The sequence below is a fragment of the Coloeus monedula genome (assembly GCF_965178545.1).
Source record: "Coloeus monedula genome assembly, chromosome: Z".
Taxonomy (NCBI): domain Eukaryota; kingdom Metazoa; phylum Chordata; class Aves; order Passeriformes; family Corvidae; genus Coloeus; species Coloeus monedula.
Window position 1 is genome coordinate 50,283,673 of NC_138822.1, and position 19,432 is coordinate 50,303,104.

Here is a 19,432-nt window from a genome sequence, read left to right on the forward strand (position 1 = left end):
AAGAGAAGATAAATAGGTACTTGAGCTCAAGTGAAAAATTGTTCTCAGGAAGCTTTAAAGGAGTAGGTGGAATTCCTTTAGCAACTGGTGTTTGATGCTAATAGCTGCATCACGTGGGGCCAATTAAAAGAGATATTATCAGACAGCACAAGAATTATTGAATATGAGCTGTAAGATAAAAGCAATCAATAAATGTAACAAGACACCTTCTGCATATAGTATTTCAGTGTTAAGTAGTATGACTGTTTTGACAAGGAAGCCAGCTGCAATTTAGAAAAGTCCTATTTTTGCACAAGATTTAAACAGCTGGTCTCCAAATTCAGTGGATGAGTACAAGAAAAATGATTAAGGGTCCCATTCCAAAAATGAACCATGGGAAAAGTATATCAAGCCCATACAAAGATAAGCCAGTACTTAAGACAGAAAATGTACCAAATTTAAGACAGAATCCACAAAACTCAGTCAAAAGGCAGACACTTACTTTTTCTATGAGGATAATTGAGATTTTTAACTGGGGAGACTTTGGTGACAACACACTTTCTGTTCTATGAAAAGAAAGTTTTCCTGAGGAAACATTTTTGAATTCTTTGTAATAACTGATAAAGTCCAAGGCACGTACAGTCAGAAAAAAACAAGTTGAGTTGTACAGCAATTTGCAAAAAAGTACAAGATACCAAAATACCCAGTGAACCATGATGCAGTCTCCAATAAGTTACTTGGTTCACGCACAGTTTTGCCCTTGTACTATTCATATATTGATAAAACAAACAGCTCTCTCTTTTAGCGTAAATGGCTAGCAATAATTAAAATATTTTATCCCTGCTTACCTAAAGTGCAACTCTAAGCACTCTAGCTGTTTAGCTCTGAAAAATTATTAGATCAGAGTGGTCGTCTCCATGTGTAATACTCTCACAGCATTACAAGCCCCGCACTGTTTAGATCAAAGTTTCTCCTTCTCTATAAAGATGAACTGCAATTTCTCCTCCAGCACCTCTTCTCCAACACAGAGGCATTGGTTTATGCAGTGCAACGAACCTCATCACAAGCCAACTTATGTATGGTGGGGAAAGGATTCAAACTCTATCCAGTGAAAAACTGAGGTAACTGTTTTCTAATAACTATGGTATCAGATCAAGGGCTCAGGTAACTGCAACTCAATAGGCCTTTGACATACTAGATGTCAGCCTCTAATACGATCCCTACTTTCAACATCAGCCAAATAAGTAAACCATTGAACACAACTCACAGAGACCCATTTCGGTTTTTGTTGAATATAGTTTAGCCATAACACAGAAGCAAGCTGAATAGCAGTTCCTAGCTCTTCAAGCAGTGCAATTATCTGCAGCTTGCCTTCTCCCATAGTAGCCCATGCACTACTGCACAGGCAGACAGAAGGTACCATAGAATCATAGAATATGCTGAGTTGGAAGGGACACGCAAGGATAATCAAGTCCAGCTCTCAGCCCTGCCTATGACATCCCCAAGAGTCACACCAGCAGTTCTCCCTCTGACATCTCACAACAAATATTGCAAATCGGACTGGACAGAAAACGAAATAAATTAAAAGAGGAAGTTAATACAGTACAGTTATGTTTCCAGGAAGAAGCCTGCAAAACCTGCTGACAATTGTATTGACATCTTACATCTTCCTCCTTACACCTCCTTCCTAAGCCCTTCTGTTAATGTGATACTGACAAAGAATATGTAAGACTGCTTTGAAGTAGGTCTGCACTCCCATAACTTTGCCTTCTACATGGACAAGAGAGCTCCTCTTCCTCTTGGAGTCAGGTGAAGCAGTCAACAGAAAATACTGATCCTCTTATGACTACTCTTGGTTTAGTAGTTTCATCTCACACATCCACTTGTATGCAGACACAAAACATTGAATTTGAAAAAGACCAAAGGAGTCCTCAGGCAGAGTTACCCATCTGTGTAATGGGCATTGAGCCAAGACCCCCTTGTAGGACACTCACCAGCCTAATTTTCCTACATTCACTTTGTTACTAACAGGCAGCTTTCTCACTGCTAAAATTCCTCTTCAATCTGCCCTTTATATGAAGTCCCTACTTAAATACGTTCAGCGTAGCTGTTTGATTGCTCTCTTACCCAGTTTCAATTGCTTCAGCTTGCTTCTTCCTTGAATTCGTGATTATTTCTTATCATTGCTAGTCATACAATAAAATGAGACGCTCATCATGCAAGACAGCCTTGCTTCACCAAAATAACGTGAAACCTTTAAGTGATTGTGAATACTCAAAAGCCTCTCTTCAGATCAACTGATGTTTTTAAAGAAAAAGGAATCCAATCCACCCATCTCAGGACCAGCATCTTTCCGAGCAGCATTCCTCCTCCCCCTTTCTCCTTTACTTTCCTCCCAGGCTTGGTTACAGGAAGGAACACCATGTTGCTGCTTTTCTAGTGCATCTACATCTAGTCTATTCAAAAAAATAAAGTAATTTATTTGTGCAGTCATCATATACACTTTGTTTCAGTACTTTTTAACACAAAAGTAATACAGCAGCTATAATATTAAAATAACTCCTTCATGCTAACCCTGCTAGATATACTTTGAGCATTGATAAAATTGGATTGGAAGACAGGCGTTCATGTTTCAGCAGTCAATTCTCTACAGTCCTTCAGCATATATAAGAAAGCAATTCTCTCACTTTTAAAGCATGACAACAATGACTAACACTTCCACAAGACCCTAAGCTCCTTTAAAACTCTTTATTCGCTATACAGGCCAGTATTAAAATTAGGAGACACAAGATGAGTAGTACTAAACAGATACAGTAGTCACTAACAAACACATTTTAATGAATATGGCACGAGGAACAACATGGGCCACACTAGCCTTCATCCACTTTCTCTATCTACACACACAGAGATGCAGAACGAGAAACACACACCCAGGGGTAAGGCGGTGACCAAAGATAAGTGTTTACATACGTTTACATAAGGCAACAGTCCATAATACTTGTTAGAATTATGTCTAGTAAAAATATGTGTAGCACTAATGAATTATATGATAAACTGCTACTCACTACCTGGACTCAGGCTGTCAAATGTAATCAAGAGATATAACTGAGTTACTGAGAACTAATTTGAAGAGTCAAATTATGTCACTCAAAAGTGAAAATCAGTGACATTTGAATTCTATCCAAGCACTCACTGACACTGACCAGAACCCAACGGGTTTCTGTCCGGAACTAACACAAATCATGACAGAGTATGCAAAACAGACTGGCATAAGATTTTCCTTAGCAGTATGGTATGCTAAGTTTACATTTAATTTTTCAAGCTAAGTTCACTGAAAATGAAAGTAACAACAACAAAAAAATTCAACAGGAGCAGTATCTCCAGGGAGTACTTCACCACCGGGGTTCTTTTTTTCCATTACTGAGTCATTTAATTTCACATTATGCTTCATGCCTAAAGGTAGATCTATAAATCACATTAAGCAAAGCAAGTATCTCAGTGCTGTTCCTAATAGTTTGAAAAAAAATTCTTGAACTTCAAGAAACTGCCACCTCAGTGATATATCACAGAATGAAATATGTTTTCCTTGTCAGCGGTGTAAAGGAAAAAGTATTTTTCTAATAGTGCACTGTAATTCTAGCAAGGAGAAACTCAAGAGGCAAAAAAAGAAGCCCCTTCACGCCCCACTGCAGGGTCAAAAGGTCTGGCAAAAGTATCTTAAGGGTTTGCTTGCTCAAGTTAATGGGTGTTACGTGGACTCCTCCCCAGTGGACAATCAATTACAGCAACAACTGTTGATTAGCACTATTTCACCACCATGAGCCATTACTCCTAGAAAAGCAGGACTTGTTGGGGAAAGAGATGAAATGAGACATTGAATCCTTCTTGTTTACTATAATACCTCCATGGCACATGATCTGATTTTTTGAAACCACTTTAGGGTTAATATTTTATCACTGCAATGAAAGCTCTGATATATAGGTAAAAAAAGGCACAGTAAAATATTCAGAAAGAAAGTTGGAACACACACTATATTTCTCATTTCCTTTAGCTGTTTCTAAATCAACTCATTTTTTTGACACGATGGGATATTTGAAACATTTCTAACAGTTTTTCCCTATCCTGACCAGCCACCATGCCCTCAAGACTTCCCACAGACCAGCACACTGCACACCAAGCCACCAAAGAACTTCCAAAATCCTCCTAAGGTCAGAATTGCTAGGAGGCTTCAAAAGAAATTTATCTGGTGTGGTTATACAGCAGCATAACTAAATTGACAATTATTTTTTGGCAAAACAGCCTTTGAATAAAAGATAATTTAACTGTAACACTTCTGGGCAAGATACACATAACAACAGTGTCAGAGTTCTTCGTTCCTCTGCTGCACAAATGCCATATAATATTACAAGGACTGCACGATGTAATTTCTAAGCTATACAACTCTGGCCTAGATCTAGAGAAGCTTCACCAGGAAGCGTCTTGAACACTGAATAACTGATACCCATTAGCACCACTTAGATGCCCAGACAGCTATATCCAGGTTCCAGCTTCTCATTCAATCTAATAGGAGAGCCCAAATTTAAAAGAGCAGTAACGCAGCCATTGACAGACAATGAAGTTTATGTGTATACTAAATTTGTACAGCTAATTATCTCATTGCTTATTTGATCTGCTACTTATTTCATTAGTGGTTGTAGTCATTTGCTTGATGACTTCCTGCAATTTTATCTACAACAGTCCCTTCACCCTTCAAAAAAACCCATTATTACAGTAGAAATTTAATATTAATTACATCTTTCAAAAATTCATCTATATTTAACACTTTAAGAAACAACTCAGAAATTTATCTGTACCTTCAACGAGCTGCTATTAATCAGATCACCTAAGTAAAATAACTGACTAAATATGCCTTAAGAGTGACGAAAAAGCAGCATCTAGTCTTAGTCATTTCACTAAAATATAGGGAAACACACCAGTATTACAGTAACAGGTATTTCCTATACATTAATTTAAGCCTAAAAGGTGACTTCAGTCAGCCCTGGAGAATTAAGTAAGACCCATCAGCAAAACCATACGTAAAGCAAGAGTTTAAGGCATCCCTTTCTCCCGGATTTTCTTTACTTTTCTATTTTTTAACCAGTTATTGCAGTCCAGAAGGGACGTATATATGCAACTGGCATCACAAAAGTATGCCTAGGATCTCACTTAAATTATTTCTCAAGTTTTTGTCTCGCAGACATGAAGCAATCACTCCATTCATCAATCCAAGTTCAGAAACAAAACTGGAAAACTTACAGTTTAATGCATATCCAGCTTCAGAGCAAAATGCCACAGGGCCTCAAGTTCTCCTGACCTGTGAAAGAGTTACAATTTTGGTAAGCGCACAGGGTCACACACACGGAGTAACTGCCTGAAAACCACACGCCTGCCCCAAAAGACAAGCGCCACGTTTTAAATATCCGCTGTTAAACGCTAATTTACCTCTCTGGATGCGCACGAAAGTCATCGCTGCTGTACCCCAGCGCCCTCCTTCCCCTCCCGGGCGGCCTTACACCCCTCCCGCGGCCCCGCAGGGCTCCCCACGGCGCTCAGGGACACGGGTGGGACGGACGGAGGCGTCGCGGCATCCCCGCCACGGCACCACGCCCTGCGCGGGGCACAGCCCGAGCCCAGGCCCTGCTGCCCGCCGCTCCCGCCCACCGCGGCACCTGCCCTCCGCCGCACGCTCGGGCTAGGGGGCGGGGGCGCACGGCATAAAAAAAGAACCGGAAAAAACCCAACCCACACCCCACAAAAGCCTCACAACAACAAAACAAAACAAAAAAAAACCAAAAAACCAAAAAAAACCCAACAAAAAAACAAAAAAACAAAAAAAAACAAAACAAAAAAAAAAACCCCAACCAACCAAACAAACCAACCCAAACCCAAAAAACACAAACCCAGGAAAATCAAACCACTCTTCATAATTTTTTTTATCGCCCACCACAAAATTTGTTGCTCGCTCCTCTTTGTCCGAGCGTCAAGCGAGATTACGGCTGAGCATCACCCACCGCGCCCGCGGCACTGCCTGCTCCCGAGGCGGCGCGGCCGGAGCCTCCCCCGCATCGCCCCGCCCAGCACCGGCCCCGCCGCCCGGGCACCTCGCTCGGCCCTTGCTCGCCGCTGCCCGGCCGTGGGGCTGTCGGTGCGGGAAACGCCGGCGGTCCCAGGCTGCGGCGCAACACAACCCCCCCCATCGCTCTCTGCGGGCCCCCGGGAAAGGGAGTGGCCGCAGCCCAGCCCGCCGGCAGGTACAGGGAAGGGCGACGAGAGCGGGGACCTCCGCACCCCTGCCCCGCCACTCACCGCTGCCCACGGCGGCGCCCGCTCCTTTGTGTGCCCGCCGCGCTCCGGCACCTCCGTCTCCCGCTGCCGGGCGCCCCGCGCCCCCTCCCCGCCGCGCCGGGGGCGGAGGAGGACGCAGCCGAGATCCGCGGAGGAGGCCGCTACCGCCCGCCGGTCACATGCAGCGGGGGGGGCGCGTCGCAGGCTCCCGGTGGCTCCCCGGGAACCCGGCCAGCAGCGTCCGAGGCGAGCCCGGGGGTGAAGATGGCGACCTCGGCAGCGCGGGGAAGGAATCCCCAGGCCGGCCCGCTCCGCTCCGCGCTGCCGGCTGGTCTGGGCGCGCCGGGGAGGGGAGGGGACAAAGAGCGGCTGCCGCTGCCTGTCAGCGCTATCGCTGTGCCGCCCGCTCCTCCTCCGTTGCCGCCGAGCGTTCGAGGCTCCGCCAGCGCCGCAGCGCTCCCTGCCCGCCCCGCTGCGCTGCGACCGCCCGCGGCTCGCTGCCCACCGCAGCGAGACCCCAGCGCTGAGCGTCGCCTAGCCAAAATGTGCTGGCATCGCCGCGGGCTTAAGGAGTAGCGGAAAGTAGGTCACGAAAGCTGGTGTGCTTGTGGTCGGACAAGGAAATGAGAAGGGGGTTTGTCTTCTCACCCCCAGCTGTTGACAGCAGCAAGCCCACTCTGCGTGTCGGTAAAATTTCTGCGTCCTACACCCCCTGTAGCCCCGGCAACAACTTCAGTTGCTGACAGAGACGTGGTGATTCATCATGGGTCCTCCACACCTGTAGCTGGTTTACTGCTTCAAAATGGATAGGGTACCACTGCGACTCTCGAAGAGAGCTATCTCCCCTCCATTCCAACAGGTCATACACTGTCTTTCAAAAATAAGAAAGAAAGGAAAAATGCTGAAGGTGGCAAGCATGACTCAAATATGAAACACGATGAACATGCAATATCAGGTATTTCTTGCTGGGTGCAGAACTATGGCTGGCAGCTATACTCTGACACTGTGGTGCCATCAAGCCGTAGTTCTTTACAGAGAGACTTAAATTGCTGTTTCACCTGTGAATGACTTTTCCCGGTTCTGCACGTCACTCGTGGTCCGATGGCATGAGTTAAAATGAAAAATGTGGCATACATTACATTTTTTGACTGTCAATATATTTGTGGTTTATTATTTTTCTAGACTGTGTTTTTACAATTTTGGATATTTTTCTAAAACGACTTTGTTTGTGTCCACCAATAGACTTATGTCTAATTTGCCTTCAGAAGGACATAGTGTGAGAAGCGCCTGCATCAGGCATGCCCTGACACTGATCTTCCCTTGAAGAGCCACTCACTGAAAACCAGTTTCAGTTCAGTGCTCTGCCAATGGTGTTTCTGCTGTGTGTGTTTAGATGATGAACAACCTTATTTAGAACTGTAGACTCATCTAGGTTGGAAGAGACCTCTAAGATCATCAAGTCCAACCATCAACCCAGCACTACCACTGTAACCCCTAAACCACTAACCCACATCACCCAGCACCAAATCCAGATGCTTCCTAAGGACCTCCAGGGATGGTGACTCCACCACCTCCCTGGGCAACCAATTCCAATGCCTGACATGCCCTGCCAGTGATAATTTTTTTCTAGTATCTAATCTGATTCTGCTGTTTCAGCTGAAGGCCATTTCCTCTGGTCCTCTCACTGCAGGCACAGTAGAAGAGACCAACATCCACCTCACTACAGCTTCCTCTCAGGGAGTTGTAGAGTGATGAGGTTCCCTCTGAGCCTCCTCTTCTCAAGGCTAAACAAACCCAGCTACCTCAGCAACTCCTCATAAGATGTTTTCTAGACCCTTCATGAGCCTTGTTGCCCTTCACTGCAGCACCTCAAAGGCAAACCTTTGTTTGCCCTTTGCTCCAGCACCTCATCGTCCTTTTAAAGAGAGTGGCCCAGAACCAACCTTGAGGTGCAGCCTCAGCAATGCCAAGTACAGGAGGATGATCACTTCCCTCGTCCTGCTGGCCACACTATTCTTGGTTCAGGCCGAGATGCCACTGGCCTTCTTGGCCACCTGGGCATGCACTGGCTCACTGTTGGGGTTTGACGCTGGCTAAGTGCTAGGCACTCACGAAAAAACTATTCACTCATTTTCCTCTGCTATAGCTAAGCAGAGGAGGGGAAATTAAAATGAAAACTTCCTGAGTTGAGGTAAGGATTAGCGGAAAAACATTTTAAAGACGAAACAGGCTCAAAACTTAAACACTATAAAGAAAATTTATTATTAACAGAATTAAAAGTAAAAAGGGTAATGAGAACTAAAATAAACCTTTAGAACACCTTTCCTTTGCAGTCCCTCCCTCTTTCCACCGACCGCACAAGGAGACAAAACATGGGGTTTTGTCAGTCTTTCACTTCTTAAAAATCTTTCTTCAGTATGCTTAAGAGAAAGAGTTTCTTTCTTCTGCCATGGGATCCTTCCCACAGGAGATAGTTCTCTGTGAACTTTTCCAGCATGGTTTTAACTTTCATGAACAGCAGCCCACCCAACCTGCTGTAATGCGAGTCCCTCCCATGAGCGGTGCAGTCTTTCCAAAACTGCCTAGCATGGACCATTTTAGTTCATGGGATTTAATCTTTCAAGGAGAAGCTATTCTAGTTTGGAAGCAAGGGTTCGCTTTATCTCTGGAAGCAAGGGTCTTCTCTCTCTGTTCGAGTTCCTCACTAGGTGACAGCTTTTCAGCATCCACATGCTCCAGCATGAGCATTTTTCTTCATGGGGTGCTTATGGATACATGCATCCCCCCCATGCACCTAATGAATTACAGGGAAACAATTTGTTGTATTATAGTCCTCACCATGGGCAGAAGAATCTCAGCTCCGACGCCCGAAGCATTTCCTCCCCCTCCATCCTTTGCGCTGACCTCAGTGCCGCCATGTTGATTCTCCTCACATGTCCTCACTTTTTATTCTTCTCTGACTTGAAAGGAATTTGTTGTCCATAGGCATTATTGTTCTCAGGTTCTATCAACTGAAAAGTTTTTACAAAGCTTCTGCAATGCCGAGAGGTTGATCCTGCCCGGGCTCCACATTGAGGAACTGCTCGCCATGTTTTCGTCGCAGGCCATGTGGTCACTGCCAGCACTCCATGGGCAGCCCTGGCTGCATGGTCCCCGCTGGCACTGCATGGGCGGCCCCGGTCTCAGGAGGGCCCTGGCGGCCGCCTCACCACCCCTCAGGAGAAGAAACAGAACTTCCCATGGTTTTTCCTTTCTTAAATATGTCATCACAGAGGCATTACCAACTTCTCTAATTGGGCTAGTAACCTGCTCATTGTCAGAGCCTTCAGTGATTGGCTCTGTGCCAGACATAGTAGAAGTTTCGAAGCTTTTCTCCCGCCCACCAAAAACCAGGTTGTGTTAAACCAACACAATCCCATTGAGCTGGTTCTCAATGAGCACCTCCAAGTCCCTTTTTGCTGAGCAGCTCTCTCCCCCAGCCTGTAGAGTTGCATGCATTTGCTGAGACCCAAATGCAGGACCCAGCACTTTGCCTTATTTCATACCTGCAAAGAACACCTGCAACTGTTATTTCCATTCTGCTGAAGGTTTTCATTACGGTTCATGGATTTTACTTCACAAGAATCCTGTGATGTAGAGAAACTATTATTATCCCTGCTTTCAAGATGAGAAATTGAAGCATAAAGAGACAGTATACCTTGCCTCAGGTCATACATATATAGTATGTGGTAAAACCAGAAACTTAATTCAGAGTTTGGGTGCAGATCCAGTTAGTCTAAAACCACAAGTTCGTTTTCTTTCTCAAGTTCTGTTTCTCAGGAGTCCACTCCTGAAAAACTATTGTGAGAAGGAGCAAAGCAATGTTGAAAAAGACATTCTAAAAGAAATAGTATTGAACTTGCACAGAAAAAAACGTGGAAATGTTGGAAGTAAGCATATTTATGCATCAGCAGAAATATTCTGGTTTTGTAAGCATATGAACCAATAAGGGGAACACCATGCAAAATGTTGTTTCAATATAGTACATTTAAGATATGTAATGTAAGAACTTCCAGTTTTTATTAGTTACATTTCATGCAGGAGCAGGTGAATTGCAGAAACATTATAAAAATCTTTGGCCAAAGTTGCTAACACAGTAATGATATCCTGAAGCACTGTCCAAATTAGTAGTACCATTATAAAAAGTTGTGGCATTTTCATCATGCACTGTGATAACACCCAGTTTCAACTGTTCCCCACAGCAATTCCCCTCAAGGAACAAAGATGTGTCAAGTGCATCCACAGTCATCTGTGTTAGATGCTTCTGGTACAACTTCAGAGTTTCAGGCCTCTCCACCATCATGGGTCTCAACAGACACTAGTGTGCCCAAAGTGACATTGTGTAGCCAACAGCATAAATCTGTAAGAAGCCAACCTCTTCAAACCAGGTCTAGCATCAGAGTCAGAAGATTGATCTGCATTGTGAAAGCATATGCCAAATTCTTGTCAGAGGACAGTCATGTGCCAGGCTTCTTCTGGCAGCAATGTATTCAGCTGCCATTGTTACTAACAAAGTACTAATCATGTTGTGTTTGAGAACAAACTGTGTATAGAGGCAGCCATGCCTGCAAATAAACTCAATTAAGCCTTCCAAAGATTGAACTGTGTTGGACAAACGTGCTCTGACAAACAGTTTTTCTTCTACTTTATTATGGTTAGTTCCTCAAAAGTGCAGTCATGGTGTCTTTACCACTTTCCAAGTATCTCTCTTGTGTCCCTCTGACTAAATACTGACAATTCTCCCTATTTCTTTCTTCAGTGACAGTCTTGCCCATATTACTGACTACTTTTACTAATTACTTCTGCCGTATCCAAAGATAAGCAAGAACTTCATCTTTTAAAAACCTCTTCCTCTCCTGCTGTCCTCAGGGCCTCATGCCAAAGAACGAAATAAATGGTCAGGCAGAAATAACTCAATATTTACATGAACCTTTCATGGTAAATGACATTCTTCCCATTCTGTGGTCCTGAATGTTTGCTAGTTAACATACCGAACACAACAGACAGAAAAATCTCTCATTACTGGGATTGATGGTGTCTGTGAAAAAAAGGAAAAATTGATTTTAAAAGGGAAAAATTAGCTTATAATTCCAAATTTGTGTTGTTTGCTTTTCTTGAATGAGCAATAAAATGCGCATGCTATTTGTGACTAAATACTAGTATGTGGATGTAACACTCATGAACATCATGGGATTCCCCCATTTCTGGTGTAGCCATATAGAAGTCAGTGAAGGGGTGTACCAGCAATTAAATTGGTCAAGACAGCTACTCAGTGAGTTGCATTAGCTGACCATACCTTTATTCCTTACCTGTGGCAACTGTCTACCTTCATACCTTCATGAGGAACCTTTTCATGGAAAGGTTTGTTAAACATTGGAATGTACTGCTCAGGAAGGTGGCAGAATCACCATCCCCGGAGATGTTCAGGAAACAACTGGGAGTGGCATTCAATGCCATAGTCTAGTTGACAAGGTGGTGATCAGTCAAAGGTTGGACTTGATGATCTTGGAGGTCTTTTCCAAACTAAATGATTGGCGATTCTGTGATTTCTGATGGCAGCCTAGGCAAACGTGTATTGTTTAGCAGTTGCCAGAGCCAAGGAACCAGGAATACAGTCCATTAATGTGGCTCAGCTAACAAGAGGCAGTGTGTTATGCTCTGATTGTTCAGTTGGTTGCAAGGGTCTGTTGGTGGCCAATGCAGAAGGAGAGTCCAATCATAGCTGCCAGTTTTAAGGGGAGGTCAGCCCAGTGAATGGAGGTGGTGGGGGTGGAGCAGAAAGACTAACTTCTTGCTTGTCTTTTAGGGTGAAAGAGGAAGCTGCTGGGGATATTTACTTTCCACTGTTTCCTCTAATAGGTTCTTCTCTGTGAAGAAGCCAAGGTAAGGAAAAAAATTGTGGTTTTTTTCCAGAAGATGCAGAAGTTTCACCTGGAAGTCCCAACAAACTCTCTGAATCTTTATGCATTTTGCATACAAATCCCTGTGTTTGGCTTGACAAACTGCCTGTGCAGAAGCTGATGCACCATGCATGCTCCCTTAAAGCTTTATAGGTAGTATTTGTCTTTTTCTGAATTAGATCCAGAGACCTGAAACACAAGCTGAGGTGCTCTTTCACCAAGTAGCGTGAGGCAGATTTACCACTCACCAAAAAATTGTGGGGAGAATGGAAAAGAATGTGTGTCCTCTTGACTCAGTAACTTCTCACTCAACATGTAAAGACCTGAACTTGGCAAAGTGGCTCAGAGCTTTTCTGCATAATAAAACAAAGATCATTATACAAAAGAAACTCACCAAGTGAAAATCCAATGGGATTTTCTCAGATAATAGTACTGTTTCTATCAGAAAGGAACTTTGCTAAGTAGCTGCAGTGATCTAGTTGGTTCACTGTGAGCCTGCAGTGAAATATCTGTATACCTTCATTCATTATCCTTTTTTCTGACAGAAATGAAGCTCCACAAACAATAGCGTTTTTTACACTTGCAAGAACCCTGATGGTAATTAGATTTCTAATGTATTTTCTGTAACTTCCTTTGGTTTTTATTCTGGCTTTAGAAATTTGTAATTATTTAGCATGCATCTTTGTTTCCTCTCTCATCCTCTGGCTGTCTGGTCTGTTTAGGTTGCATATTTCTGTGATGTTTGTGCTATGTTTGCACATTGCCCAGTATTAAGCAACTCCCAATTTGTTTGGCTTCTCTACTTGCTATTGTGATACAAATTATAAATAATTCCACACTTTTAAAAATCATTATTATTTCAGAAGCTCTAGGGATTAACTTTGGTTTCCTGTTTATGAAAATACAATTTTACTGGTTTTACCAGAGACTGGGGGCATTCCATTAGGCACAGTAAAAAGCAGGCTTTGCATTTTACAGGCTTTGCAACATGCTACCATGAAAACAGGTAGAATGGTCTGGGAATGGGAGGAAACACTCTGGAATCCTTTGTGACATCTAATTTTTCTTACTGTTGCTGTTAATATTCCTAGTGCCTTGCTAATGGCACAGAGAGTTTTACAGACATCTCATTAGTGCTGCTAGCTAGGTTCAAGTATTTTTCTAGGAAGCTTTTATCTGTCTGGGAAAAAGTCCTCTGACTTTTTAGCATCCAGCCAGCAGTTTTTGAAAGCTGACATGGGTTTAGTTCTTTGAGTTAATTTTCCCACTACATTCTTTTCTTTTTTAATTGCCATTTCCACTAAAGATTTATACTTGTTTTTTATTTTTTTCAGTGTAACTACACCAGCCCTGTTCTGAACTGCAAACCAGCTGTTCTCACATTCTAATTGCTTTTCAGCTGCCTGTCCTTGCAATAGAACCAACTCAGTGTAACTGAGGATTAATGACAAGTTGGTAAGCCGTCATCTAATAACAGTATAAATCTCCACTGATTTTTCTTACTTTAAGCTGTGCAAACCCACTTTGCCCCATCACCAAAACGAAAGGAACGTGAAAACAAAACCGGCACTCCCTATACATTCAGAATAATTCTATTTCTGAGTCTTGAAAAATAAAATAGGATGGTGTATCTAGTGTCAGGGGTATTTTGTGCTTCTAAGGAGAACTCTGTCATATCCATTAAAGGCTCCCTGGTTCCCAAACACAGGGAAGTATCTCAGTCTGATCCTGATCTTAAATGACTTAGTGGAAGACATACAACTGTCTTCAGTTTTTTCACCTTGTAAAAAATTTCAGGTCCTAACAGAGGGCTGTGTGTGTTTGCATACTTTTTCTTTATACCAGGGGCTTTCATGTTCAGTTCCACCTTATAAAATACAGTGTATCTTTTCCTTTGATTTTGTTTTTCTTATCCTACACTGTTTATTATAGCTAGTTAAATTTAATTATTTAATTTTAGGCAAGTGAACAGAATCTTACTCAGCTAATGGATAGGTAACCTAAAAATGATAGGTCAACTCTAAAAGCCTTCTTGCAGTAGTATTTGCTGTGCCATCAATCACTCCATTAAAATGCCTTCCTGGTTTATGTAACTGGCAGTAAGTTGCATCAGCTCATACACTGTTGGTATTTTTGATCTCTTGACAACCTGCTAGTTTAATTTGGAATTGTTTTCAGTCCTAGGCCACCACAAACTGACATTTGTTTTGAACAGGGTATTCATATTCATGAGAAGAAAATAACTGCCCTCAGCATTTGAACAGTGACTGTGGGCCTGAAGCATAGGCTTTGAACTTGCAACTGGGATGTCAGACAGTGATGAGTAGAGGTGTTTATTTCATGTCCATAGTACTGGTCAAAAGAGTTGGGGCTCACAACTAGTTGATGTGCTTGGAAAACCATGCTGAGTTTTTCCTAGAACAAGAATCCCACTAATTGCTAGCACAGCTGGGAGTCTTTCAGAAAACTCTCAGGTCAAGCCAGAGGCAGAATATATAAGAAGTCACCTGAAAAATTAAATTCAGCTGCTATTCAGGCCCCAGAAAATGTGTGTGTGAGGTTACAGAGGTTTTTTATCACCTTGCCATCAGCCTCACTGATTCATTCTTGGGGAAGGTGCAGTTTTGCACGTCCAGCTGCACTGCCAGACAGAGAGAATTTGCCACAACAGGGCATGGATATCTGCACAGGCCTGCCCCCAAACACCTGCCTTTTCATTCCTGAACCAAACAAGCCCACTGATGTAGCAAATAACATTGAAAATGGTGTAGGAGAATGTTTTCCTGAAGTTGAAATGGATGTTAGCATCCATTCTGAATGCTAGTCTCAGATTTGCAAAGGGAAGAGATATCTCAGTCTGTGCCAAAACTACAGAAGAAGACAAATGTATTCATGTAGGTTGAAATACAGCTGTCAGTAAGAGAACAGGATGAAGTTCCATGAATTCTGTAACCCATGTATTCTAGTTTCTTAGATTTTCTGTCCTGCAATTGATTCCCTGGTGTGTGGTAAAAAGTCAAATGACTAGAATATTTCTTGCAGAGGAGATATTCAGGAAGTCCCTACTGTGTAATTTCTCCACAGTCTAATAAAGGGAAACAAGATTCTGGTGTTTTCCATCTCCTGGACAGTGTTTCTCTTATCTCTTGGGCTACCTCTTTTACTCAAACTTATAGAGTCTACAAATCTGGGACTTTACATTCTTATGATAAACACACAGGCACAGTATGTACAGGTTGAACTAAGGTAAGAAGAGCCTTACTTATGCTGACACAAAAAAAAAAAAAAAAGAAAAAAAGAAAAGAAAAGATCTAGCACAAAACTGAGAAAGAGAGCAAACAGAATAAGAGGAAAATAGGTGTAGAGAAATCTTACATTTTCACATTTATGGATTTGGGAGAATTGGTCTAGAAAATGGATCTACCCAACTACAGTTGAAAATGGATCTACCCAACTACAGTTGAAATTATGAAAATCACACCTGCCATAGGCAGCCAGAATACATTTTTTCCTGCTTTATGCCTTTAGCAATATATAGTGGCAATAAAATCGAATCACACTGTAATCCAAATATTGTCTTAAACTCTATTTCCTCTGTGTGTTGAGTGACTGCCTTTTCTCCCCTACAGCAAAAAAGTTGAGAAGGCAGCTTTAATCAACCATTTTCTTTCCCATTACCAGTCTATAGTTAATTTATTTCCTTTTCTCAGGAAACCATGCAAAACATGGGAAGCTTTCCTCAGATGTAACTGCTGAGCTCTCAGTAGCAACATTTCTGTCTAACATATCAGAGCATTGTGATATTTAACCTGAATTAAATACAATCTTACCATATTGAAAAACAAAACTAAATACAAACGTATTTCTGAACTAAGGGGATTTAATGCCTTGGAAATTGTGCTGGAAAAAAATGTTCAGCTGTTTGAATTAATAGGTAAGTTGCAAACTAAAAGATAATCAATTATGCCTTCCTGAGAAGTGTCAGAAGAAGTGGGTTTCAGGAGTATGAGCACTCAGGGGAAGCAGTTTGCTACTGTGCCTTCAGGGTTATACCTGGCAGTCAACAGCAGGTGCAGTGCAGTAGATTGGTACTGGTGTAATGAGGGGGAGATGACCAAAGCATCCTTCCTACTGCACCGGTATTTGTGTCAGGTGTTCATTCAGTGAGACGAGACTTTAAATACGTTTTGTTATGATAACACTTTAAATAGCACAAAAGTTGTTTTAACTGACATTACTTGCTCTCTGTTGTATTGCAAGTATTCCTGGAACCTCCTTTTTTTGTGGGACATCAACAGTAGCACAGCAGGAGGTGATTGCAGTGCTGAGAAACATCTTCCCTTCAAATGACTCAGAGAAATCTTGGAACATTCAGAATTCACAACTTGTCTCACATGAGTCTTACCTCCATCTTGTTCTGGAACTGTTTAAAGAAAATACTTGAGGTGAAAGTAATGAAACAAGCTAACTCATACAATTAAGTTTCTGTGAAAAAAAGGCAAAGGAATGCACACCTGATTTTCCCCTTTAAATAGATGCATTCAGCTCCTGCTAATTAGCAATTTGAGTAGAGCTTGGTGGACTCTGAGTAATTGCAAAGAAAGAACAGGCACTGCACGATAAGACTGTGTTAACAAACTTAAAAACAACCTATGCTTTAAATGTAAAGGTAATTCAGGTTCCAATTTAGATCTGGGTGGTGCTCCAGATATTGAACTCCCACTGAAATTTACAGCAACTTCACGAACATCTCTTATTAAAAAGCAATAGAATTTTTATGTGTCTGAGTAGATTTCAGCTATTCATCACAGTACAGTTCATTCTGTAAACAAAGCACACTAGTGTATGAATACTAGTCAGGTGTTCTAGCAGACCAGGTTCAGCAGTTTAACAGGCTACCCTTTTCTAAGTAGTACAAATAATACTTTTTTAACATCCCAAAAATAGTCCGAGCAAACTTTTGATGAATTGTATTCCAGTTTAAAAATCCCCAACAAAGAGACTGTTTACAGTGTGCATAAAAAACCAAAACCAAACAGAAATAAAGTTAAATAAGAAGAGTTATAATGAGCACGTGCAGGACAGCAGCAGGGAGCAACTGTATAAAATATTCCACTCACTTATATATTTAGGAAAATATTCCAAGGATTTCTGTGCTGAATACCTGACTGAAACTGTAAAAGGTCTAACCCATAGCTGAGCTGTACATGGCAATGATATCTAAATAGGATTGTGTCCTGGAGGGTATAAGGATGTGTAATTTTGGAAAGTCAGCATGTACTCTGGTGCTTTGTCTCCACCACGTGATTGCTTCCTTTTTGTTCTGTATCTCTAGCTCTTCTAGTCCAAATACACACTTGGAAACAAGTTAACCACCACTAGCTTCGCCAAGGGTATTGCAGCCTACCTGTGTGACAGAACCAAAATGAGCTGCGACATCCTTGTTGTTAACGCACCACATTGCCCTGTCCAGGAGCAAGGAATTCAAAACATCAGAGAGTATCACACAGGCTGTTTTGGGCTTTATTGGGTAGAAGAGGGTGTGTAGGACACCAAAAGCAAGGGAGTTGTGGGAGTAGGACTGGGAATGATGTTCTGCTTCATAACTCCCCTTCCCCTCCCCCCCAGTGTTTACAGTTTTGTCAGCATCTGCTTATATATTGTTGTTTGATTTTACGGCCCTGTCCCCATGACACTTCAAGCGCTGATAGACAGATCTGTGTTTAAACCACTCTGACTGGAAAACAGTTAGCCCAATTTACCCATGCCATGTGGGATCATGTTTAAAAACTATTTAAATCCTCTCAAGCACTAAGCTTTTGTTTAAAGATTTTTTTTAACCTGCATGCTGTCAGTGCTAGAGCAACTTCACTAATGTGGAAAACAAGTGGGAACAACAGCAAAGACATGCTGCTGGCAACCAATGCTGCTCAAACCTGTTCCACATAGCTGCCAGAGCTTTCCCTGTAATGTTACACCAGCAGATTCACACACCACTCAGAAAAGGTTGGAATTTTTTGACAAAAAAAATTTCTAACCTTTAGCAAAAGTTTACAGATTGGTATTGCGTGATACTTCATAAGATATTTGTAAGGGCAAATCAAGTTTAATATCTAGGCACATGTTAATGGGAATGTAAACAAAAAGAATGTACTAATTTGGGTTACAGGACAGATTTGGAGGGCTCTTCCCCCAACCCATCCTAGATTTAGAAAATAATGTGAGATTTCCTGGGAAATTAAATTCTTTATCTATCTCCCATGCCCACTTCTTCAAGAATGCAGATGTACTTATGATGACATAATGTGACAAAATAAAAGGAAATAAATAGTAATGGAAGGATATGTCCTAAAGGCCTATTTCTGTTCCCAGTGAAATCAATTTAACAATTCTCATTGACTTCAGTGGGAACTGGGTTAAGCTTAGTTAGTTTTAAAGGAACTTTAATAACAGAATAGTTGTCTACCTTGGGCAGAAAGACAGTGGGAGACTTTCAAAGTATCAAATTAGAGACATGGGGTTGTGTTCTGTTTATTATGGCCCAACAATCTGGTGCGGGAACAGAATACCTCAATATGCTCTGGTCTTCCTTTACAAATTTCGTACTGCCACTTCTCCCAAATGATACTTAAAGAGAATACAAACATATACACACAGACACACAACCCTAAACCCTCCTCTTGAAGCTATAAAATTCCTCCCTTCCTTCCCAAAACTACCTCTGCATCATAGTTCTTCCACACATGCAAATTTATAACCCAGGAACAGGACAGATTCAGTTTCAGAAAATGCCTCACCTGTGCTGAGAATTTCATGTTTACCTGTCACTATCAATTCCATGCATTTCAGCATATATTATTAATTTGGTTGTGACTGTCTTTCCAGTTTCTCAATCTAGGTGTGCACACTTATGCCAGGATATAGCTGAGAGGCAGATGACAGGATAGAGTTGGTGGACAGGCAGGGATGTGGGAACACACTGCACCTGCCTCTTGTTCCTGGCTGTACCTTGCTTGTTATGCAGAGCTGAGCAGGAGTAGCAGCTTATTGGGGACGTGCAATGTGCTCCAGCAGGTCCTATGTTCAGTATGTTGGTGGTCCAGAATGTGGGATGTGCCACAAAGTGCCCTTACGCCACAGTAAAGACACAGTCTGTTTGTCCCATACTAATGTTAGAAAAACTCAGATAT

The 19,432-nt window shown here is 42.2% G+C and overlaps 1 protein-coding gene across 1 annotated transcript in view; it reads right to left on the bottom strand.

Moving 5' to 3' along the window:
- The window catches only part of CDC42SE2 (CDC42 small effector 2), an 80,926-nt gene extending 74,308 nt beyond the window's left edge, over window positions 1-6,618 (bottom strand). Inside the window, exons 1-2 of the mRNA XM_082301835.1 lie at window positions 6,325-6,618; window positions 5,275-5,332 (exon numbers count right to left, since the gene is read on the bottom strand). The gene's annotated coding sequence lies outside the window, so the exon portion shown is untranslated. The remainder of the gene's footprint in view (window positions 1-5,274; window positions 5,333-6,324) is intronic.
- Window positions 6,619-19,432: the final 12,814 nt, after the last annotated feature.